At 45.8% G+C, this 8,742-nt stretch overlaps 1 non-coding gene across 1 annotated transcript; it reads left to right on the forward strand.

The window, feature by feature from the left end:
* Positions 1-8,432: 8,432 nt before the first annotated feature.
* On the forward strand, positions 8,433-8,506 carry trnai-aau (transfer RNA isoleucine (anticodon AAU)). Its single transcript has one exon. It is a non-coding gene; the product is annotated as a tRNA-Ile (tRNA).
* The last annotated feature ends 236 nt before the right edge of the window (positions 8,507-8,742 follow it).

The following is an 8,742-nucleotide window of genomic DNA, read 5'->3' on the forward strand; positions in this document are numbered from 1 at the left end:
CGTTTTTTGAATGAATACGAAAGGCTCCCTACCCATATACCTGGAGACCCAGTTCGGAGCCCGATTGTTTCGGAACCTGGCGGTGCCCAATGTGTCTCCCTACCTCATCTGTTTCAGCGAACCGGTCTTGAACCTGGACGGACCGGTTCCACAGATGACGAGTTTTTGCGAGCTCCCCGAGTTCAGTTGGTAGACCCAAACGTCACGCGAACACAACTAAAAAGAATTCAGAGTGGCGTTTGAAGATCAGTAAGAAAAATTTGATCTTGGGCGATTCTAACGTCGCCAGGCTCCCGAAGTTCCAAAACACTGACTTACAAGTAGACGCCTTTCCGGGTGCGAAATTCCATCATGCTTCAAACCTAATTCAAAGGGCGCAGATTCTGGAACTTCCAGAGAGAATAATTTTATCTTTTGGACTCAATAATCGCCAACAAAGACTTAAAATTAGGGCGATCAGGGAACTCCAAACTTTGATCAAAACAGCTCGAGACAGGTTTCCGAACGCAGAAATTTTTGTTCCTGAGATCAATTTTTCTAGAGCCCTCCCGATCTCGGAACAACTAATGCTGGAGGACATTAATGTTTACATCCAGAAACACTGCGATTGTATCCCCTCCCTCCCGAGTTCTGAGAAATTTGAGGTGGAAAGGGATGGCATTCACTGGAAGCCCTCCACCGCAAAATCGATGCTTTTACATTGGGCCATGTTTTTAAACTACCCATTAACTTTAGCCGAACACCAGGCGTAGATAACCTCATAGTTAATCTATCTAAAACGTTCATTCTATCTTCCGATCAGCGTGCTTTACTCTCTAAAGGACTTACTTTTATTCCTACACCGACTGGTTTTAAGACGAAAAAGACAGAACTCTTAGGTGATCTACAAGCATACCACCGCCGACTCCAGCTTGAATCTTATTTTGAGGGTAAAAAACTCCAAAAAAAGAAACTCCCATTTACAGGCCCCTCTGAATGGACACCATCTTTGTCTAGTTTACCGAAGAATATAAGACAAATAGTTAGAGCAGATTTATACGCTTATCGTCACCTCAACTGGGGACTGGATGTGTGTCACAATTTAACACGAGGGGAGAAAAAAGCACTTAGGGAGTTAAGTAACAACACGAACATTGTCATAAAACCAGCCGATAAAGGTAACGCGATCGTAATTTTAGATAGGGCCCAATATTTATGGGAGGGTCATCGACAGCTCGATGCGAAAGAATATTATCGACCCCTGGACAGACCCATTTATCTCCAAACGGCGAGAGAGATTAAAAATTTACTCGAGGAAATGTGTCACCAAAAGATCATTAGCCCAAAACAGAAGGAATACCTCCTGGGGGATGGGAACCCCAGACCCAGGAGGTTTTACTTACTCCCAAAAATCCACAAAGGCCCGGAATCTTGGAGTAAACCTCATGAAATTCCACCTGGGCGTCCCATAGTTTCCGACTGTAATAGTGAGACGTACTTCACCGCGGAGTACATTGAGTTCTTTCTTAACCCACTTTCGCAGAAACACGCCAGTTACATTAAGGACACGTGTGATTTCCTCGAGAAGATTAGCCGACTCCAAATTCCACAAAATGCGTTTTTGTTTACCATTGACATAGACAGCCTCTACACTAACATCGAAACCGATGTTGGTGTGGAGGCTGTCAAGAAATGTTTTGAAAAATACCCCGATCCGAATCGTCCGAACGATTACATACTTAAACTTTTAGAAATCAATTTGACAAAAAACGACTTTGAATTTGAGTCTAAATTCTACCTACAAACAAAAGGGACTGCGATGGGGAAAACCTTCGCACCCTCGTACGCAAATATTTTCATGGCGCAGTGGGAGGAGTCGGCGTTATCTTCTTACTCTCTCAGGCCTTTCCTTTACTTTCGATTTCTTGATGACATTTGGGGAGTTTGGACCCACTCCAGAGATGAGTTTTTGGCTTTCACGCAACATTTAAATAACCATCAGAAATCTATCAAAATTAAGCACACGCTCGATTTTCGAGAAGTGAATTTCTTAGATGTTACGACATATAAGGGGCCAAAATTCTCAGAGACCGGTTGTTTGGACTTTCGGGTTTACTTCAAAGAAACAGATACTCACTCGCTTTTACATAGACGGAGTTTTCACCCGAAGCATACTTTTCGGGGTATAGTGAAATCCCAACTTCTCAGATTTCACCGTATCTGTTCTGAGTCGTCGTCTTTTTTGAACGCCACAAAAACCCTTTTCTCAGCTTTACGCAAACGCGGCTACTCCAGATCTTTCCTACGCCAGATTCTTAAAACTTTTCGTGACCCCAGACAACCGAAACCCGGGGAATCGACACCCAAAGATAAAATAATTCCTCTAGTGGCACATTATTCGGATCAAAGTATACAGCTTAATTTAGCGGTGAAAGCTAATTTTGAAAAATTTCTATTTAATTCTAACTTTTTGCAGAAACACAAACCGATTGCAGCTTTTAAAAGAAACCAAAATCTTAAAGATCTTCTAGTACGCAGCAAACTACCCACTCCGCCTGCTAGAAGTAGAAGCAGCTCCCTTAAATATTTTGCTCCCCAGAAGCTCGTCAAGAGCAGGTCCACGGGTCGAATCTTTCGCCTGCAACATCTGTTGCACTCTCGAGTGTCCAATTGCGTGTATTTGATATTTTGTGTCAAGTGTCGTAAACAGTACGTGGGACAGACAAAGAACGAACTATGTAATCGGATATACCAACATGTATATTGTATCACTCATAAAGTCGAAAAACGCAGATATCTGGTCCAGCACTTTATGTCCCACGGGCTGACTTCCTTACGCTTTTTGGGCCTACAGGCGAGTCTGTTTTGGTCCTTGAGTGACCGCCTGAGGGCGGAAAAGCTCTGGATGAAACGCCTTGACACAATGTATCCTAGAGGCCTCAATGAGACGTGAGTTATCGGTGCAGTTATCTGTTCTATTTTTATTTACTTTTTTCTATTTTTGGAATTGACTTACACTTTACATATCTCTTCTTGAAGATTGACTGCACCGAAACCCACTCTAAACCTACCCCTCACACCTAAAACCCTTTTCATTTTAAACTCACATGTTGAACCCCACCTGACTATGATGGACTGCACCTAACCCTAATCCTAACCTTAACCCTGATATCTAAACACACTCAAAACCTACCTTTACATCTACACCCACTCAGAAACTACCCTAACCTAAACCCACTTAAAACCTACCCTTACACCTAAACCCACTTAAAACTAACCATTACACCTAAAACTTTACACCTACACCCACTCAAAACCTACCCTAACCTTAACCCATTTAAAACCTACCCTTACACCTAAACCCACTCAAAACTTACCCTTACACCTAAAACTTTACACCTATACCCACTCAAAACCTACCCTAACCTTAACCCACTTAAAACCTACCCTTACACCTAAACACACTTAACTAACCTTTACACCTAATACTTTACACCTACACCCACTCAAAACCTACCCTAACCTTAACCCACTTAAAACCTACCTTTACACTTAAACCCACTTAAAACTAACCCTTACACCTAAAACTTTACACCTACACCCACTCAAAACCTACCCTAACCTTAACCCACTTAAAACCTACCCTTACACCTAAACCCACTTAAAACTAACCCTTACACCTAAAACTTTACACCTACACCCACTCAAAACCTACCCTAACCTTAACCCACCTAAAACCTACCTTTACACCTAAACCCACTCAAAACTTACCCTTAACACCTCTAACCCTTTCTAATGGAAACCTAGATTTTTGAACCCCACCTGATGCAGCCCTACTTATTTCAACCCACAAAAAACTATTATTAGCTTATGTGTTGGAGTCAACACAGACTGGGTGGCTGGGGCTCTCTGCTTGGTCCTCTCACCGGAGCTTTGGGCCCACTGGAAGCGACCAGTTGAGAGAAGGCCTGTGCACAACCGGGCCTGGGCCCTTTGGGGCCTAGGCTTAGGATATTACAATTCCCTAACCTAACCCTAACCCTAACCCTAACCCTAACCCTAACCCTAACCCTAACCCTAACCCTAACCTAACCCTAACCCTAACCTAACCTAACCCTAACCCTACCTAACCCTAACCCTAACCTAACCCTAACCTAACCCTAACCCTAACCCTAACCCTAACCCTAACCTAACCCTAACCCTAACCCTAACCCCAACCTAACCCTAACCCTAACCCTAACCCTAACCCTAACCCTAACCCCTAACCTACCCTAACCCTAACACTAACCCTAACCCTAACCCTAAATCCCAGCAGTGCCTTTGTAGTGTGTTGCGGCCACCTAGTCTCTAAGATGTAAACGGCACTTTGTAAGAGGGCCAATCGGGTTGAGGCACTTGCTGACCTCATAGAGACTCGGCAGTGGCACCACTGGAAAGAGCACCCTTGAAAATGGGGGGTAGGGCTTGCTTTCGTGCCTCTATCACCTTGCTGGCAAAAGTTATGGCAATCCGGCATGAGCATGGTGGTTTTCATCCCTATATCCTAACCCTAACCCTAACCTAACCCTAACCCTAAACCCTAACCCTAACCCTAACTTACCCTTAACACCTCTAACCCTTTCTAATGGAAACCTAGATTTTTGAACCCCACCTGATGCAGCCCTACTTATTTCAACCCACAAAAAACTATTATTAGCTTATGTGTTGGAGTCAACACAGACTGGGTGGCTGGGGCTCTCTGCTTGGTCCTCTCACCGGAGCTTTGGGCCCACTGGAAGCGACCAGTTGAGAGAAGGCCTGTGCACAACCGGGCCTGGGCCCTTTGGGGCCTAGGCTTAGGATATTACAATTCCCTAACCTAACCTAACCCCTAACTAAAAAACTCTTTTCTCAAACAAACACTTTCATCCTCTCAATAGCATGGCCTATTCCTTGATATGATGACCTCCCATGGAGACTTTGCAGCAGAAGGTGCTGCAGCCCAGTTGGTTAAAGTGCCTGTTTAGTAAACAGGAGGTCGTGGGTTCAAATCCCAGCAGTGCCTTTGTAGTGTGTAGTGGCCGCCAAGTCTCTAAAATGTAAATGGCACTTTGTAGGAGGGCCAATTGGGTTGAGGCACTTGCTGACCTCATAGAGACTTGGCAGTGGCACCACTGGAAAGAGCACCCTTGAAAATGGGTGGGTAGGGCTTGCTTTCGTGCCTCTGCCACCTTCCTGGCAAAAGTTATGGCAATCCGGCATGAGCATGGTGGTTTTCATCCCTATATCCTAACCTAACCCTAACCTAACCCTAAGCGCCCTCGAAAACGGGGGGGTAGGGCTTGCTTTCGTGCCTCTGCCACCTTCCTGGCAAAAGTTATGGCAATCCGGCACGAGCGTGGTGGTTTTCATCCCTAACCCTAACCTAACCTAACCCTAACCCTAACCTAACCCCCTTTGGGATGTATTTATTTTATTTTATTTTATTTTACTAAGAGCTGTGTTTGTGTCCCTTTCCCACTCTTGGGTGGGTTCTTAGTGGTCAGTTGAGGGAAGGACTGTGCACAACCCGGCCTGGGCCCTTTATTGGACCCAGGCCTTGGATTTTACATTTTCCTATCCCACACACAACAATGCACACAATGTGGGCTCTGTGGCGCAATGGATAGCACATTGGGCTTCTAAATTTCAAAATGTGGCCATTCAAAGGTTGTGGGTTCAAGTCCCAACAGAGTCACTGCTTTAGTCGTTTTGCTAAGCTCACTTGGCCAACAAACAAGTCTATCTGACCACCAAAACTCTTTTCTCAAACAAACACTTTCATGCTCACAATAGCATGGCCTGTTCATTGATCTGATGACCTCCCATGGAGACTTTGCAGCAGAAGGTGCTGCGGCTCAGTTGGTTAAAGTGCCTGTTTAGTAAACAGGAGGTCATGGGTTCAAATCCCAGCAGTGCCTTTGTAGTGTGTTGCGGCCACCTAGTCTCTAAGATGTAAACGGCACTTTGTAAGAGGGCCAATCGGGTTGAGGCACTTGCTGACCTCATAGAGACTCGGCAGTGGCACCACTGGAAAGAGCACCCTTGAAAATGGGGGGGTAGGGCTTGCTTTCGTGCCTCTATCACCTTGCTGGCAAAAGTTATGGCAATCCGGCATGAGCATGGTGGTTTTCATCCCTATATCCTAACCCTAAACCCTAACCACCAAAACTCTTTTCTCAAACAAACACTTTCATGCTCACAATAGCATGGCCTGTTCATTGATCTGATGACCTCCCATGGAGACTTTGCAGCAGAAGGTGCTGTGGCTCAGTTGGTTAAAGTGCCTGTTTAGTAAACATGGGTTCAAATCCCAGCAGTGCCTTTGTAGTGTGTTGCGGCCACCTAGTCTCTAAGATGTAAACGGCACTTTGTAAGAGGGCCAATCGGGTTGAGGCACTTGCTGACCTCATAGAGACTCGGCAGTGGCACCACTGGAAAGAGCACCCTTGAAAATGGGGGGGTAGGGCTTGCTTTCGTGCCTCTATCACCTTGCTGGCAAAAGTTATGGCAATCCGGCATGAGCATGGTGGTTTTCATCCCTATATCCTAACCCTAACCCTTCATCCCTATACCCTAACCCTAACCTTCTTAGTGGTCAGTTGAGGGAAGGACTGTGCACAACCCGGCCTGGGCCCTTTATTGGACCTAGGCCTTGGACTTTACATTTTCCTATCCCACACACAACAATGCACACAATGTGGGCTCTGTGGCGCAATGGATAGCGCATTGGGCTTCTAAATTTCAAAATGTGGCCATTCAAAGGTTGTGGGTTCAAGTCCCAACAGAGTCACTACCTTAGTCATTTTGCTAAGCTCACTTGGCCAACGAACAAGTCTATCTGACTTTTCTCTTTTCTCAAACAAACACTTTCATGCTCACAATAGCATGGCCTGTTCATTGATCTGATGACCTCCCATGGAGACTTTGCAGCAGAAGGTGCTGTGGCTCAGTTGGTTAAAGTGCCTGTTTAGTAAACAGGAGGTCATGGGTTCAAATCCCAACAGTGCCTTTGTAGGGTGTTGTGGCCACCGAGTCTCTAAAATGTAAACGGCACTTTGCAGGAGGTCCAATCGGGTTGAGGCACTTGCTGACCTCATAGAGACTCGGCAGTGGCACCACTGGAAAGAGCACCCTTGAAAATGGGTGGGTAGGGCTTGCTCTCATGCCTCTATCACCTTCCTGGCAAAAGTTATGGCAATCCGGCATGAGCATGGTGGTTTTCATCCCTATATCCTAACCTAACCCTAACCCTTCATCCCTATATCCTAACCCTAACCTAACCCTATCCCCTTCCTGGCAAAAGTTATGGCAATCCGGCATAAGTGTGGTGGTTTTCATCCCTATATCCTAACCCTAACCCTTTCATCCCTATATCCTAACCCTAACCCTAACCCTTCATCCCTATATCCTAACCCTAACCTAACCCTATCCCCTTCCTGGCAAAAGTTATGGCAATCCGGCATGAGCGTGGTGGTTTTCATCCCTATATCCTAACCCTGTCTTAGTCATTTTGCTAAGCTCACTTGGCCAACAAACAAGTCTATCTGACCACCAAAACTCTTTTCTCAAACAAACACTTTCATGCTCACAATAGCATGGCCTGTTCATTGATCTGATGACCTCCCATGGAGACTTTGCAGCAGAAGGTGCTGCGGCTCAGTTGGTTAAAGTGCCTGTTTAGTAAACAGGAGGTCATGGGTTCAAATCCCAGCAGTGCCTTTGTAGTGTGTTGCGGCCACCTAGTCTCTAAGATGTAAACGGCACTTTGTAAGAGGGCCAATCGGGTTGAGGCACTTGCTGACCTCATAGAGACTCGGCAGTGGCACCACTGGAAAGAGCACCCTTGAAAATGGGGGGGTAGGGCTTGCTTTCGTGCCTCTATCACCTTGCTGGCAAAAGTTATGGCAATCTGGCATGAGCATGGTGGTTTTCATCCCTATATCCTAACCTAACCTTAACCTAACCTAACCCTAAGGGGGGTAGGGCTTACTTTCGTGCCTCTATCACCTTCCTGGCAGAAGTTATGGCAATCTGGCATGAGCATGGTGGTTTTCATCCCTATACCCTAACCCTATATCCTAACCCAATCCGGCATGAGCATGGTGGTTTTCATCCCTATATCCTAACCCTAACCCTTCCTGGCAAAAGTTATGGCAATCCGGCATGAGCATGGTGGTTTTCATCCCTATAACCTAACCCTAACCTAACCTAAACCCTAACCCTTACCTAACCTAACCTATAGCAATCCGGCATGAGCATGGTGGTTTTCATCCCTATATCCTAAACCCTAACTAAACCCTAACCTAACCTTAACCCAATGAACAAGTCTATCTGACCACCAAAACTCTTTTCTCAAAGAAACACTTTCATGCTCACAATAGCTTGGCCTGTTCATTAATCTGATGACCTCCCATGGACATTTTGCAGCAGAAGGTGCTGCGGCTCAGTTGGTTAAAGTGCCTGTTTAATAAACAGGAGGTCATGGGTTCAAATCCCAGCAGTGCCTTTGTAGTGTGTTGTGGCCACTGAGTCTCTAAAATGTAAACGGCACTTTGCAGGAGGGCCAATCGGGTTGGGGCACTTGCTGACCTCATAGAGATTTGGCGGTGGCACCACTGGAAAGAGCACCCTTGAAAATGGGTGGGTAGGGCTTGCTTTCGTGCCTCTATCACCTTCCTGGCAGAAGTTATGGCAATCCGGCATGAGCATGGTGGTTTTCATCCCTATATCCCTAATGCTTTC

The sequence above is a fragment of the Myxocyprinus asiaticus genome, unplaced genomic scaffold (genome assembly GCF_019703515.2).
Source record: "Myxocyprinus asiaticus isolate MX2 ecotype Aquarium Trade unplaced genomic scaffold, UBuf_Myxa_2 HiC_scaffold_146, whole genome shotgun sequence".
NCBI classification, from domain to species: domain Eukaryota; kingdom Metazoa; phylum Chordata; class Actinopteri; order Cypriniformes; family Catostomidae; genus Myxocyprinus; species Myxocyprinus asiaticus.